At 44.7% G+C, this 16,142-nt stretch overlaps 1 pseudogene; it reads right to left on the bottom strand.

The window, feature by feature from the left end:
- Positions 1-2,356: 2,356 nt before the first annotated feature.
- LOC120966763 (uncharacterized) lies at positions 2,357-4,909 on the bottom strand (annotated as a pseudogene).
- Positions 4,910-16,142: the final 11,233 nt, after the last annotated feature.

Below are 16,142 nucleotides of genomic sequence, written 5' to 3'. Positions count from 1 at the left end.
CTACCTTCGGTACATCAAATCACATAAACTCATAATACCGATCGTCACAGAACTTTAGGCATGCGGACCCTACGGGTTCGAGAACTATGTAGACATGACCAAGACACGTTTCCGGTCAATAACCAATAGCGGAATCTGGATGCTCATATTGGCTCCCACATACTCTACGAAGATCTTTATCGGTCAAACCGCATAACAACATACGTTGTTTCCTTTGTCATCGGTATGTTACTTGCCCGAGATTCGATCGTCGGTATCTCAATACCTAGTTCAATCTCGTTACCGGCAAGTCTCTTTACTCGTTCCGTAATACATCATCCCGCAACTAACTCATTAGTTACAAATGCTTGCAAGGCTTATAGTGATGTGTATTACCGAGTGGGCCCAGAGATACCTCTCCGACAATCGGAGTGACAAATCCTAATCTCAATATACGCCAATTCAACAAGTACCTTCGGAGACACCTGTAGAGCACGTTTATAATCACCCATTTACGTTGTGACGTTTGGTAGCACACAAAGTGTTCCTCCGGTAAACGGGAGTTGCATAATCTCATAGTCATAGGAACATGTATAAGTCATGAAGAAAGCAATAGCAACATACTAAACGATCAAGTGCTAAGCTAACGGAATGTGTCAAGTCAATCACATCATTCTCTAATGATGTGATCCCGTTAATCAAATGACAACTCATGTCTATGGCTAGGAAACTTAACCATCTTTGATTCAACGAGCTAGTCAAGTAGAGGCATACTAGTGACACTCTGTTTGTCTATGTATTCACACATGTATCAAGTTTCCGGTTAATACAATTCTAGCATGAATAATAAACATTTATCATGATATAAGGAAATAAATAATAACTTTATTATTGCCTCTAGGGCATATTTCCTTCACCTGACCTGTGACTCTATGTATGTATAACCTTTCTCCTTGGTTGTCCATGAAGCGGAAGTTCATTATGATGCTAGTGCTCATCCAAGGCCCTAAGCAACCCGGCAACGACATTGATGTGTACCTAAGGCCATTAGTTGAAGACCTCTTACAGTCGTGGAATGGAAAATGTGTACGTGCGTGGGATGAGCACAAACAGGAAGAATTTGACCTAAAGGCGTTGTTGTTCGTGACCATCAATGATTGACCTGCTCTCAGTAACCTTTCAAAACAGACAAACAAGAAATACCGCGCATGCACGCACTATTTAGATGATACCGACAGTATATATTTGAATAATTATATATACCAAATTGTATATATATACATGTGTATGTGTGAACGGTGGTGCGAAACATTTGATGATATATAGGAATGAGATTCTGTATAGGCCAGTACTAGGCGCCGGCGGACCGGCCCAAACTTTCGGTCGGTCCGCACCTAGCCGTCAGATGCGTTCGCTCTGAACCATCTGATTCCCTTGACGCGGACGTCTCCTTCCTCCCGCTTCGGTCTATCTGGTCAACGCGAGCAGAAAAATATCCCCTCCTCCTGCCTCTCAATAATCCCTTGATGCAGGGTGTCTCTCCCCGGACACCGCGTGCGCGCGCACCGGCGAGACACGGCAGTGGCCCCCTTCTCTCTCGCCTCACCGCTGATCGCAGTAATCACCGCTCGTTGCCGGTCCAGCTTTCGCGAACGATTTCATCTCGTCATGGTTGTAGCTTCTACAGGACATGGTTGTAGCTTCTATAGTATATGGTTGTAGCAAAAACAAAAACATCATCGTTGTCGCCGCCGGTTGTAACTCGCCTCGCAGGTCGCAAAGCTACAAGGATTCGGGTCTATTGCAACAAAATTATTCGTCGCAATACATGTCAATTTGTAGCGATAAATACCGATTGCCACGAAACAACATTCGTTGGCAGCTGTTGCGACTGGACGCATGGTAATAGGTTATTGCCACAAAAAAGCAATTGTGGCAATAAAGTGTGCTATTGCAACAACCATGTGGGAAGTCGCCACATGTTTTCTCGTGGCAACACTCATCTGATGCCACAATTTGCTTTGTGGAGATAGCTTTAATGCAACATGTAACGAATCATGGCGACTGATAGCTCGTGGCGATAAACATTTGTGGCAACAACCTATGCCAACGACTCTCGTTTCGTGGTGTATACTGTTCCATGGCAATATTAAATTATGGCAATAAACTATGGCAACAATCCTTGCTTTCGTGGCATTAGGTATTTTGCCACGAACCGCTACACTTGTGGCATTAAGTTATGGCAACAAATATTCCAGTCGTCGTAATAGGAAATTGCAACATACTAGTTTTGGCGGTGATAAATAGGTATCACAACGGGTGAAAATGTTTGTAGCGAGAAACTGTTGCGACAATTTAAATCTTCGTGGTGCTAACATGTGGCAACCAAAAATGGGTTGGGCAATAACCTATTGCAACCTAAAAAAAAATACATGCATTCAATTACAATATTCAAAACCATACGTATAATATGTAGATTCATAAAATTCATAATTCTCATAGAAAATATCCGTCAAATGAAACTCAAATGTAATTTAGCCATCCTAATTAAGTGCCAAGACTAAATTGACCGTGATCTAGAGTCCAGTCGAGCTAGTTCTTTGGATCCTGCAATCAAGAAATCAAAAAAATTATAGCTCTAGTTAATGAGTCCAACATAACATACGCCATACAATTATTCCAGCCCCACTGTTAAAAAGAACTGTCGCCAGACTAACTGGAGTAATGCTATGTCAGCAAGCATGTAACTGAGGGATCATAACAATTTTACAAGTGTAAATGTCTAAAGCATAAGCACAAGTACATGTACTAAAATCTTCCACTATTGATTTAAGTTGTGGCGCAATCTATAGTTTCAGTTATGTTACGAAAAGAACAATTATAGGTGCAGTAACCACTGTCAATTGCTTTGGATTCATGCAAAAAAAGTCTAGGCAAACATAGAACCACACCTCATGGTGAAAAGTAAACATATTGCATGTCAAAAGATAAAGTTGTACTAGAGGAGCGTCAATTAATTTGGATCGGAGGGAGCAGATTGAATGTTACCTTGAACTTATCCGCAGAACCAGCTTCTGCATAAGCCTCAGCAGCTTTTGAGGCAGGATCTTGTAGACCAAGGACTGGGCACCGAGGGTCGTCAGCACCTGCATGGTAATCGATAAATGAAGCTCCAGCAGCAAGAAAAATGCTCAAATTAACATTAATTTTTTAACGAAGGGTTAACAACAGTTCTGGCTCAACCATAAAATCATAAGACAAAAATATATACTGAAGACTGGAAGCCCAGCCCTGACAAGTGCTCATTGAACTCATAAAAGTGAGAGACTTTTGAATATGTTGGGTCATGCAATAACTATTGGACGAAGCAGAAGCACTCAATAAGAAATATGATAGGTTTTACCATTTAGGAGGAGCGGACGTGGTGCAATCGGAGGAACTGAGTAGGGAGCATCAAACTGTGAAGCCATAGCAGGTGCTATCTTGTCCCAAACCTGATAAAAATATGTCAATACACGATCGTGAAACATTTACAATGGAACAATCAGAAATAAATGTCAAATAAATCAAATAGTCACCTTTTTCACAACCTCTGCATCTATTTCACTCTTCCCTGAATAAATTCTTGCTTCTACAGGAAAGACAAAATGACATAGATACTTACATGTAAATGTTCTGAACTGATACAATATATATCAGCTGTGATCTATATTTTTCAATGGTGTGTGCCCAATCTTAGAGGATGCATGGCATCTAACCTTAAAATAAAGGCTTAATGCTATCAACTCTAGCTTGCCACATGTCATTATCTATTGCCCATTGAAATCCCTGTAGCCACCACAAAGAGCATTGATTTACTTACATGGGACAAATCACAAAACTATGTGCACCCATATCGATAAAATTATTGTTGTGTGTACCTGAACACCAATTATTGGAACAACAACACTGTACCGTGTATCCACAAAAAGCAGCAAACAATGCATGCATTCCTGTATTCAGCTCCAAATAAAAAGGATAAGTTTTCTAAAAGTGAAGTCTATGTATTAATTCAGTATCATGATGCAATCATGATCTATAATACCTCCGAGCGATTCACCAGCAATCCCTATCCTAGAGGGATCGACATCATCCCTTGCACTAAGATAATCTCCTAGCTTTATCAAGTCCCACACCTGCACATGTTCCTCACTGAGTATCGCAAAAAAATAGGCCCAACATGTTTTGAAGTATGATATACCAAGTCATACAGTAGAAGATAATCATAAGGGGAGAACCAGACCAAAAGAATAAATCCAGAATTCAACTGAAGTGCCAACCCAGATAGTGTAGTTATGGCACCAGTACAGCTGGACTAACACCAACAACAGTGGTAATCCAGAGCTAATACTTAATCAGAAATAATTCCAATGCAATCCCTTGTTAACCTTCCCAAGCTGCCTCCGCAAGGCCGCTCTGTAACTCGTCAAGATATCACCACCACTATGTGCTAGCTTTGCTTCCTTTCGGAGGATTCAAGAACAGATTCACATACATCTCTCATCATTTTAAGTGCAACTGGCTTATCAGTCACATTATTAAAGCCTAACTTCTCAATGAGCTGCTACAAAGACAACACGCCGGCAATAGCAGATATTCTTCATACCATTGTTGCTTCACAATTAAAATAAATGTTGGTAGTTTTTGGTTTGATTAGTACTCATACACATACAGTTGTAGAATTATGTAGAGCAGATGTGAATACTAACATCTCATATTGAACTCCTCGTGGCCTTCTAGCTCTGGGTGTCACCATCACGATCACCCATCGTCTTCATCATCCGACATCTTCACAATAATATCAAAGTAAGAAACATTGTAGTCGTGAACTACATTATGCGAAATTATCAAAAACAAGAGATACTACATTAGCAGTGCATGGCTCCTCCATGGCCGCCCGAGGGAGGGGAGCCAGGGGACGCCCGCTGGCTCGACTTCACCCAAACGTAGGCGCCGCCAAGGGAGGGCGCACTGGCCGGGGTTCGCGGTGGGCAGCACGGGGGGCGGGGCGCTGCCGAGGGATGTCGCCCGGTGACGCAGTGGACGAGGCGAGCGGGCGGCGCGCTCGCGAGTATCCCGCAGCGGACGAGGGGCGGCGGCCGTGGGCCGGGGTCTCCGGCAGCGGGCGAGGGCGACTGCCTCTGACAGCGGGCGGTAGGACCGAGCGGCCGGGCGAGCGGGCGGGGTCGCGCGGGTGTCGGGCAGCCAACGGGGCGTGCGGTCGGGCGAGCGGGCAGGGTCGCGCGGGTGTCGGGCAGCCGACGGGGCGTGCGGTGGCGAGCGGGCATGGCCGAGGACACGGAGACGCGGCCCGCGTCGGCGGGCCCGGAGGAGAGGGAGGAGGGCGAGATCGAGGACGACGACTCCTCATCGGCGGCACCGCGCGGCGCGCTGGGCAACCGCCGCACCCGCTGGACGACGCTAGGATTTCTGGACGTTCTAGGATGGGAGGAGATCGGGAGAAAGAACAACCTGAACCAGGGACGAGAGCTCCAGATCTAATCGCCGGCGAAGACGCCATGTGATTTGGTTTAGAATAGTAATTGTGGGTCGTTAGGAAGGGTCTTTAGCGGCAAGATATACTCTATTTTTTTGGTGGGAACATAAAATATTGGCGCAAACTACAGTAAACCAAAATTATGTGGTGGGAAAGTGATTTTTTTTGGAGGGAATGTTTAGAATAATGAAATAAATTGGAAAAAAATAATATTTCAAAGCAATATGAGATATATATGCTGCTAAATCGTCTCACAATCGTCATCTTCCCTCTGAACTAGATCGGGAGATTCCCGATGAAATCATCCCACGCCCGTCATCTTCCCTAAGTCCGGCGGTAGGCGGTGTGTGGGAAGCTCGCATCCATGGCCGGTGGAGAGGCTCGAGCTCACGGGCGGAGGTCGGGAAGAAGGACAACGGAACTGCTTGGTCAGCACCGAGGATGGAGGAAGCGGGCGATGGGAGCCATGGCCGACCAGGAGCGGCATGCAAGGTCAGAGGGGCGGCTCACCGGCCGGGGCTTGCCGCCCGGGTCAGGACGGCACGAGCTGCAGCCTGGTAGGGGTGGCCATCGCGCGAAAGTAGGGGTCGCGACCAGTGCTAGCGTGTTGTCGCCGGACGACCCGGTTGTAGGTACAACCAGGTTTGCACTACAATTTCGAGAATCATCAGCAAAAACTTGGCTAGTTTTGAACTACAGCTCACAGAAACCTCATGTGGCCCTCACTTTAAAACTACTAGGTAATACTCTTGCCTTGGAACACAAGTACAAATGGGATGGGTTGGAGAGACGGTCGATCTATGTCAGTCTCGATCTCACATTTTGATCTTGAGATGGGGTGATCTCAACATATTTCATCTTACCGGATAGTCCGTGGAGGGTTCCTCCGCGCCAGAGTAGGTCCAACATAATCATGTCATTTTTGCTTCAACAAAAACATAAAAATTCAACTATGTAAATTAACAACCAATCCAATTTCATTTTGAGATCTGTTGTGTTAGCAACGTGTTGTTTCATCATGGATCTACAATTGTGTATCTTTGTTTACTCCCTAGTTGCCATGACAAAATTGAAACTTGGGATATATGTCAAATATTTGTGCCCTTGCCCGTCAGATCCGTCCTGCATCGGATCCACGCACGAGGGGGTGAAGGGGCCTTGGCGCCGCTGCCGCTGGCCAGGCTTCATCCGGTCACGCCCTCTGGCAGCGACAGGGGAGGGGAGGAGTAGACGGCAGGGCACTGGGAGGTCTCTAGGGATCGCTCCCGTCGTCGTCCGCAGCTCGCACCACCTGGTGCTCGGGACCATGGATCCGGTGAGATCGCCGCCGCTACCAAGACCCAACACACCCCACCACCGGAGGCCACATCCGTGTCATCCACCTCCCAACGTAGCCGCTAGGAAGCCGGATCGCGCTGCCGCGACCCACCGCATCGCGTCGCCCTTGTCCGTCAGATCCGTCCGGCATCGGATCCATGCTCGAGGGGGCGAAGGAGCCCTCCCGCCGCCGTCCTTGTTCGAAAATCATGGTTTAGTTGCTATATCCACTTCTACTAGTATAATTGATGCCACTGTTGTAGTTTAATTTAAAAAAAATCATCAAATTTGAAAAATAGTTCTTCAAATTTTAAAAAAAGTTAATCAATTTAAAAAGTTCATTCGTTTCGAAAAAAGTTCATCAAATTTGAAAAAAGGTTCATTGATTTTTTTTAAAAGTTCACAAATTAGAAAAAAATCATCAATTCTGAAAAAAGCTTCACGAATTTGAGTAAAAGTTGATGGATTTCAAGAAAAAAGCTTCATCGGTTTTAAAAAAAATTCATGAATTTGAAAGGAATCCTCACATTTAGGAAAATGATAAAGAAAGAAAAAAACAGAAAAACAGAATAAAAATGGTAGGAGAAAAAACCACGAAATGACAGAACAAATAAAAGAAGTAAAAAAGCATGTATATCACAACCGATGGGATAGCCTAGTGGTTTGTGTTCTTTCCTTTTGTACGGAGATATCATCGGATCGATCATGTCAGTTGCACTTTTTTGTGAGTTTGACGAAAAGAAATACAAAAGTATACAACTACGACCGGATCGATCCTGTTAGCTGCACTTTTTTTGTGAGTTGACGAAAAGAAATACAAACTTATACAAAAGTATAATATGAAAAAGAAAACAGATACAAAAAAACGCAACGGACCAAAGTATACAAACATATACGTCTGCTACGAGGAACGAGCGCACTCTGCGCTTCTGCGCTGGGCCGGCCCATGTAAGGTGAGCCCTTCCTCGAGCGTAGTTAACTGCTCGCTCGGTCCCCCCTCGACGGTTGACTTTTCCAAAAAAAGAAAAAACCGCAAAAATATATAACAAATAGTGATTTAAAAAAGTTCACGGTTTTTTAAAAAAATGCTCACAAACTTAAAAAATTTCCTTGATTTAAAGAAAAGTTCACCGATTTTGAAAAATGTTCATCGAAATAGAAAAAAGTTCATCAAATTTGAACAAAATGTCATATAACTTTTTAAGAAAAGTTCATTGATTTCCAAAAAAGTTCATTGAATTTGAAATAAAGTTCATCAATTTGGAAAAAAAATACAGAAAATGAAAAAAGTTCATTATGTTTAAGAAATGTTCGTTCTTTTTTGGAAAAATAAACAACAATATGAAAGAAAAGAAAAAGGAAATAAAAACCAAACTAAACTAAACCAGAAAAAAAAACCCGGCTTCAGCGAACTGAATAAAGAATAAGAGGTCCAAAACGGGGAACAATGGCACAAGCAGGGAAGTAGTCCAACTGGTTGCTCAGGTAGAAAGAAGTAGTCCAAGCGGAAGAAAGAAGTCTCGAGTTCAAATCTTTCATGTCGTACTTTTTTGGAAATTAACTGAAAATGACATAAACATGTAAAAATGGGCTGGCCCATGAATCAGCGACGGGTGTGCGCCGATGACTGTAATGGGCGACGTTTAGCGAATGCCGGTTCTTGCGCGGTTTTCAATCCTTGTGGGCGCGTGCTTTTATTTCTCTGAAGTTTTGCAATTAACTTATGGTATAAAAGAATATATATGCCTTCTTAACTTATGGTATAAAAGAATATATATGCCTTCCGTAAGAAGTAAGAACTAACTCATGCAGTGGCGCAGCGGTCAGAATGCTTGCGCCGTAAGCGGCCTCTCTAGGTTCGAATCCCGGCAGGCGCACGTGCATTTGGATTTTTATACGACGGGTCCTAATGGTCAGATACATCATCAATACACAGTTTAGATCATTTCGTAACAGACTGCCTCGGATATGATACTGACACGTAAAATTTACACAAAGTGGCGTACTGCCCCAATTGTGATACTTCCATGCAATTAACTCATTTTCAATTTTCATCTGACAAGTCCCTGTTTTGGCAGAAAACACCCTAGTTTTAAAATGGCAACAACTTGGCCATTTCAAATCCAAATTTAACAAATTAAATATATATTCCTATCAAGAAAGTGTGTCCTATCCATTTATAAACTTTTTCCATTGTTTTGGTTAACTGAAATTGGTGCAATTAAAATATATTTTAATTACTTCTTAAAGCTTGCAAAAATCAGAACTTAATATCTATAAATTCGAATAATATATTTTTCCACTGTTTTACTTGTAACTAATGCAACGTCACACTGATGTTGCAATATATTTCCGAATATTATCACAAATAGTTATTCTGTTGAAATACCTGGTCTCTATTACAACAAAATGGCTGCCTCGCGCAATGGAATTTGTTTGTCGCAATATCGGTACCATATTGCAATAGTTATCCACTTTTTGCAACAATATTTGTAACTAATGCAACGTCACGCAGATGTTGCAATATATTTTTGAATATTGCCATGAATAGTTATTCTGTTGAAATACCTAGTCTCTATTACAACAAAATGACTGCCCTCACGCAACGAAATTTGTTTGTCGCAATACCGCTACCATATTGCAACGGCGATACAGTTTGTTGCAATATGAGGCCTGTATTGCAACAAAGTTAGTATTTATCGCGACGAAACTAAGTTACGGCAATATGTGCGTCCTATTACCACAACCGGAGAACTTGTGGTAATATTACGTTTTATTGCAACAAAACATAGTTGTAGCAATAAATTTTGTTGCAATAGACCGGAATCCTTGTAGTGAGGTTGTTGTCATGGCAACAAGTTTCATTACCGGCCTTAGCAAAAGCGATATGTGGTTGTAGCAAAAACAAAATGGCCGTCGCTGCCGGGTGTAGCTCGTCGTCGGGTGCATGTCGCTGGAGGCGCCATTATCTCCTGGTCGAAGCTTCCACCCTTTGTCGTAGTAGCAAACACAATTGCTGGTGGAAGCTTTGTGGGTTGCCGCTTGCAACAAAAACCGGTTCTCTCCTGTCATCACCACAGAACCAACAAACGGTTGCAGCAAAAATAATAGTTGGTTCCAGCTCCGGCTTTGACTGTTTCCAGCAAATCCAGACGCTGGTTCCAGCTCCCAACTTCGGCCGGTTGTAGCAAAATAAGTAGACGATTCCAGCTTAGCCCACAGCCGGTTGCAGCAAAAAAAAACTGCTGAATCCAGCTTCAGCTTTGGCTGGTTCCAACAAAAAGTCAATAACATCGTAGCTTGGCGTCCCACCGGTGCCCCAGCCGTTTGCTTCAGCACTTGGGGGCTTGGCTGTAGCATGGGGAGGGGGGGTGTGGCGGAGGAGACCTTTGGGATGCGTGACCGCGTGCTGCAGAGATGGGGGAGGTAGAAAAATAGAGGAACAGCAGGCGCCCAGGAGCAGCATCTATGGCGGGGAGCGAGAGAGAAAGAAGGAAGAAGCCCCAAGTGGAAGAAAGAATATGCGGGACGTGGGAGAGGCATCGTGGATGGGGCCCCAATCCTATGTCTCACTGAATCCTGGGAGGGAGCTCGCGGGCGCATCAGAGTCGCAAGATTCCCTTCGTTCGTACGCACGCGACGCGTCCGGCCCAAGTTTCAGCCGGCGCACCGGTTTCAAGCGTTTTCCTTCTGTATAAGAACGTATCCAGGTCGCAACTATCAGAACCGTAGGTACACTCCTCGTGATTGGAACTTTAGACTCCATCGGTTCCTTTTCTCTCTCCAAAACTGAATTATATTGCTTCTCACGTCTGCAGTAAAGCCTGGCAAAAAGCCGACTCGCACTGTGTCTGTCAGAGGCCTGACGACAACATGCTCACGGGCAAACTACAAACAGTTCCATTATTTTTGGAATTTAGCGATTGTAAGGTACCATGTGTCTACAGTAACACGTGACAGAGTCCGGTTATTCTAGGTCGTGGCGTTCTCCATTTTTCCCGCTCGTGCCATTTTCCGTTTTCTAAGAGCGAGAAATTGCAGTTCACTCATTTATGCTGATCGGTTCAGTTGGATCTGGATCACAATAATTTTTGAAACCATGTTCACAAAATAATACTAGTATTACTAATCTTGAAACCGTAATTACTAGTCCTGCCAGCCCTACGGATGGATCGAGCGCAGGAGGACGATGAACAACGTAGGGATTGTGGTCGTGCCCAGATCCAGCAGCCGCACCATGCTCGTTGTACGATGTGCCGGGTTCTACTCCACCGTGCTTTTGCTCCATTAGCTAGGCTCGCGGCTTGGGGAGGAACTGTGGTGTTGAGGCGTTGGGAGGGAGATGACAGTGGGGAGGGGTGAGACTGGTGACCAGAGAAGATGAAGGAGAGGAGGAGATGAGCTCGATCCAGCGATGGTGGCGGTGCTAAAATCAAGGTCGGGTATAGGAGGCGTGGCGGGAGCGAATGAGGTTGAGAGGGGGGGAGGGGGGATGGGAAAGGGACCGGGGGCGCGGCCAGATCTCACACGGAGAGAGCTGAGGTAGCAAAAGGCATGTTTCGCAAAAAAAAGGCATGTCTCGCTGTGTGCGTGGGCCGTGGGGACCAAAAAAATGCAAAGGCTGAGGCTCACCAGAGGCAAAGGATGCCAGCGTCAGGAACCATGTGTCTCGAATTATTTCTATATACCAACAAGTTGTGTGGTTTTGTATATGCCCGTTGTCCAAACAATCTATCTATCTATTATGTACTATATAATTAAGACAATAGGTAAACAAGCCATTACGTGTGTCCACACAGATTAAATTATCTCAGCCATTAATTATAAATCTAAACGGCTGAGATTAGAGATATATACGTTACATATAAATATTTGTGCGTGCACTATGTTGCACACGTTAATCTGTCACGTATATGTCCTCAAAATTTTTTTTTTGTCAAAAGTGGAACAAGAGTCACGTAGAGAAGAAGGGCAGCTTGAAGTTTACAAGCCTTCATCACGGTTATTCTGTACGGAGAAAGGATCCCGTAGAAAAAGGTACGTAGGCAAGTAATCAATTCCTATCATGATTAAGGATTAAAAAATAGAAGAAAAGTAACGGCCAGGATTAAGAATTAAGTAGACATAGTAGGCAATAGAAAAGGAACGTAGAGAAATTACCTTTCTATAGAAAAGGAGACCTGGAGGTACACGTAGCCGCTGATTTTAGTTATTAGATCCGAAGCTAAGCTAAATTTTTCATGCAACTCTTCATGGCCACGGAAAGAAGATCCTCCCACGATCGAAAAGGAGATCCTCGCACGTAAGCTTCACGCCCTACGAGACCCAGCCATTATGCTCAAGCTTGACATATCAAAGGCATTCGACTCAGTGCAATGGCCCTTCCTCCTAGAAGTGCTACGCAAGGCTGGATTTGGGGGACGTTGGATCACGTGGATTTGTGGAATGCTGGCAAGTGCATCAACAAGGATCATGGTCAACAGTACACCGGGACGGCCAATCTACAACACCGTGGGCTTGAGGCAAGGTGCCCCACTATCCCCAATGTTGTTCATTCTTATCATGAAACCCTTGCACCGCATGTTCGAGCTTGCGACTGCAAAGGGACTGCTTCAGCCGCTTGCAAGAACAGGGCTACACCACCGTCTCTCAATGTTTGCCGACGACGTAATGATCTTCCTCAAGCCCAATGAGCGGGATATGAACATGTGTGCATCAATTCTTACCCTGTTTGGGGAGGCATCGGGCCTCCGCGTCAACCTTGCCAAGAGCGCGGTCTACCCTATACGATGCTCTGACGAGATCATGGAATCAGTGGAGAGAGCACTTGGATGCCCGAGAGGCGCCTTCCCATGCAAATACCTTGGTCTGCCGCTCACCCTGAGAAAACAGTCACATGTACAGCTATCGGGCCTTGTGGACCAACTAGCAACGGCATTGCCAAAATGGAAAGCAGCAAGGATGCCAAAGAGTGGAAGAATGCTTCTTGTTCAATCTGTATTCTGTGCAATTCCACTGCACGCGATGATGGCGCTCGACCTCCCACAGAAGATAATTTCAGCAATGAACAGAATATGCCGCAGCTTCTTATGATGCGCTGAGTCAAGCTCGTCTGGCGGAAACTGCGCAGTCGCTTGGGAGGCTGTGTGTGCCCCCAAATGGGCGGGTGGATTAGGCATACCCAACCTAGGGTGGATGAACAAAGCTGTGCAGGCCAGGTGGCCTTGGTTACAGAGATCAGACACATCGCGACCATGGGCAAAATTTGACATCACAGTACCAAAAGCTTCAAGACAACTCTTCAACGCGGCTGCTCGCTGGGTTCTCGGCGACGTAAATACAACACTCTTTTGGGAAGATAGATGGCTCGAAGGACACCGGATCGTGGAGATTGCACCCTTGACCTACGGCCGAGTCAGGAAGAAAACGAGGAACACATGCACCGTAGCCCAGGCCCTACTGAATGACGGTTGGGTCGCCCAAGTAAGCCCGGAGGTATCAACTGACTCGCTAAGGGAATATCTACAGCTATGGAACACGATCCAAGAACTTCAACTTACCCAGCACAACATGATACCATCACTTGGTCATGGGAAGCAAGCGGATGCTATTCAGCGAGGACTGCCTATGCAGCCAAATTCTGGGGCAGGCAGGTCGTCCCCACGGCCGAATTCACTTGGAAATCTAGAGCACCGGCGCCCTGCCGCTTCTTCACATGGCTGGCAATCCAGGATAGGTGCTGGACGTCCGATCGGCTGGCAAGACGAGGGCTCGATCATCAGGATTGCTGCCCAATGTGCAGCCAAGAAGAGGAGAGCATAAACCACATTTTGCTCCAGTGTGTCGTCGCGCGGGAAGTGTGGACCGCGATCTGTCATCCCCTACGCAGACCGGAATGGATACCTACTGTGAATGAAAGCCTCGGTGCATGGTGCCAAGACAAGAGAGGAAGAGGAAAGGCCGGGAGGAATGCAAATGCAATCATCATCCTAGGGCTATGGCAAATATGGAAGCACCGCAACTCGATTGTTTTCGACGGAGCTACACCTTCAAAGAACAGGATTATCCATGCAGTCGTAAGAGAGGGCCGTGTATGGAAGAAGGTGGGCATACTACGAGGAGACATGGGCGCCTTCTTTGCAGAGGTGGAGGAGTGGGCAGCGGAGAGTAGATAGTTTTTGAGACTAGGTGGAGGGTGGAAGTAGAGTTAGTGTGCAGTGTATATATGTAATCTGTAATGCTAACGTGGACGGGCTCTTTACCCCGATTCCTTCTATATAATATAGTACGCACACTCGTGCGTATTCGAGAAAAACACGATGTCATCCATGGCTGCCTCTTCCCGTCAGCGGCGTGCCTGCAGTTCTCCGTCGCCTCGCTATCTCATACAAGGCACATCTCCCAGCACACTCGTGCGTATTCGAGAAAAACACGATGTCATCCATGGCTGCCTCTTCCCGTCAGCGGCGTGCCTGCAGTTCTCCGTCGCCTCGCTATCTCATACAAGGCACATCTCCCAGTCCACCACGTAGATGCAGTTCTCCACTATCCCATCCACGGCCATGGCGATATCATCCACTGCCGCATCTTTCGGTGAAGCGCATCGCTGCCGCCTCTCTTTCTCTTGGTGTCCAGCCAATCAAATACGTTTCCTTTGCCGTCCACAAATTCTCAGGTCAGACCACGACTTCCTTGACAAATTACAGTACGAGTGAGGGAGAGGGAAGGAAACTAGGCAGGCGACAATGGCGGATGAATAAGAACAGCGAGAGAAACTTAAGTTCAAAATCACGAGAGAAAATTTAACATGTTCTACTTGGCAATACATACGCGATGCACATGCCCTGCATGACGGGCTATACCTGAAGCTGAGCTTCTTTCTTATAGCCATCAATGGGGATAATTCAGTGCAGGTTAATCCCCAAGTATGTCATGGTTTTTCTGTCCCAGACCAATCTGGAGATGTCACAACAAAATACTGAACATAGGCTTGGCATGTATTGCACTATTTTTTTGTTCTGCTGTAAATTCTCATGTATCTTCTCTCTCTCAGTTATTGGTTCTATTTCTGAAGCTGGAAGGTCACTGAGTCGTGAAATTTGATGCCCTCTTTGATGATTTGAAAAAACTTTGCTAAATATGACCAGCCAAAGTTAGATTTTAATTCAAAGGATTTGATTTCAGTAGTTTAGCTCTGTCCTTCCATATATAAATAATTCATCAGAGGATAGATTTCTTATTTTTTTTATTACATGAGTTACATACAACGGCCCTAACTCTGCATATACAATATTCACTGATTTAATGTTCTCATGTTCGGGTTCAGATTTTGAATGTTTTTTGTTCTGCAGGGTTTTGGACATGTTCATTCGAACATTGTTGTGCAAATAATCACAGTTTGTAAACATCAAGTCTTCTTGCCCGTTAGTACATATTACTCTACTTGGCATTTTATTTTCATACATTTTACTTGCTTGGTTTTTATGTGTGAACGAGGAAGTAATTGTGGTGGTCTAGACTGCGGACAGTGGGAGAGATAGCTTGCAAATCTCAGCCATGGTCCAGGAGAGGAAGTTAAGTGGAAGATTAACCAAAGGTCGACAAACTTTCGGCATATGATCAAATGCATGATACTTAAAGCAAGGCTGATGAACTAGAAATTACGTTGTGGAACTGAAAAATGGCTTAAGAAATAATCGAAGGTACGAACAATTAATTCATCACAACAGCAGAGCCAATGTTTTGTTACTGAGAGCGGGATTTAATTAGTTGATGGATGCAGTGACAAATTATATCTGAAGTTATCCCTTTTTTAGACGTATCTGAAGTTATCCTTAGAGGGCATGTTTGATCCTGACCACGAACATTGCTGTACAAATAATCACAGTTTGTAAACATCCAAGTCTTCTTGCCCGTTAGTACATATTACTCTACTTGGCATTTTATTTTCATACATTTTACTTGCTTGGTTTTTATGTGTGAACGAGGAAGTAATTGTGGTGGTCTAGACTGCGGACAGTGGGAGAGATAGCTTGCAAATCTCAGCCATGGTCCAGGAGAGGAAGCTAAGTGGAAGATTAACCAAAGGTCGACATACTTTCGGCATATGATCAAATGCATGATACTTAAAGCAAGGCTGATGAACTAGAAAGTACATTGTGGAACTGAAAAATGGCTTAAGAAATAATCCAAGGTACGAACAATTAATTCATCACAACAGCAGAGCCAATGTTTTGTTACTGAGAGCGGGATTTAATTAGTTGATGGATGCAGTGACAAATTATATCTGAAGTTATCCTTTTTTTAGACG

The sequence above is a fragment of the Aegilops tauschii genome, chromosome 6 (assembly GCF_002575655.3).
Source record: "Aegilops tauschii subsp. strangulata cultivar AL8/78 chromosome 6, Aet v6.0, whole genome shotgun sequence".
Classification (NCBI taxonomy): domain Eukaryota; kingdom Viridiplantae; phylum Streptophyta; class Magnoliopsida; order Poales; family Poaceae; genus Aegilops; species Aegilops tauschii.
The sequence above is the reverse complement of the archived record's forward strand: the minus strand, read 5'-3'. Positions and strand labels throughout refer to the sequence as shown.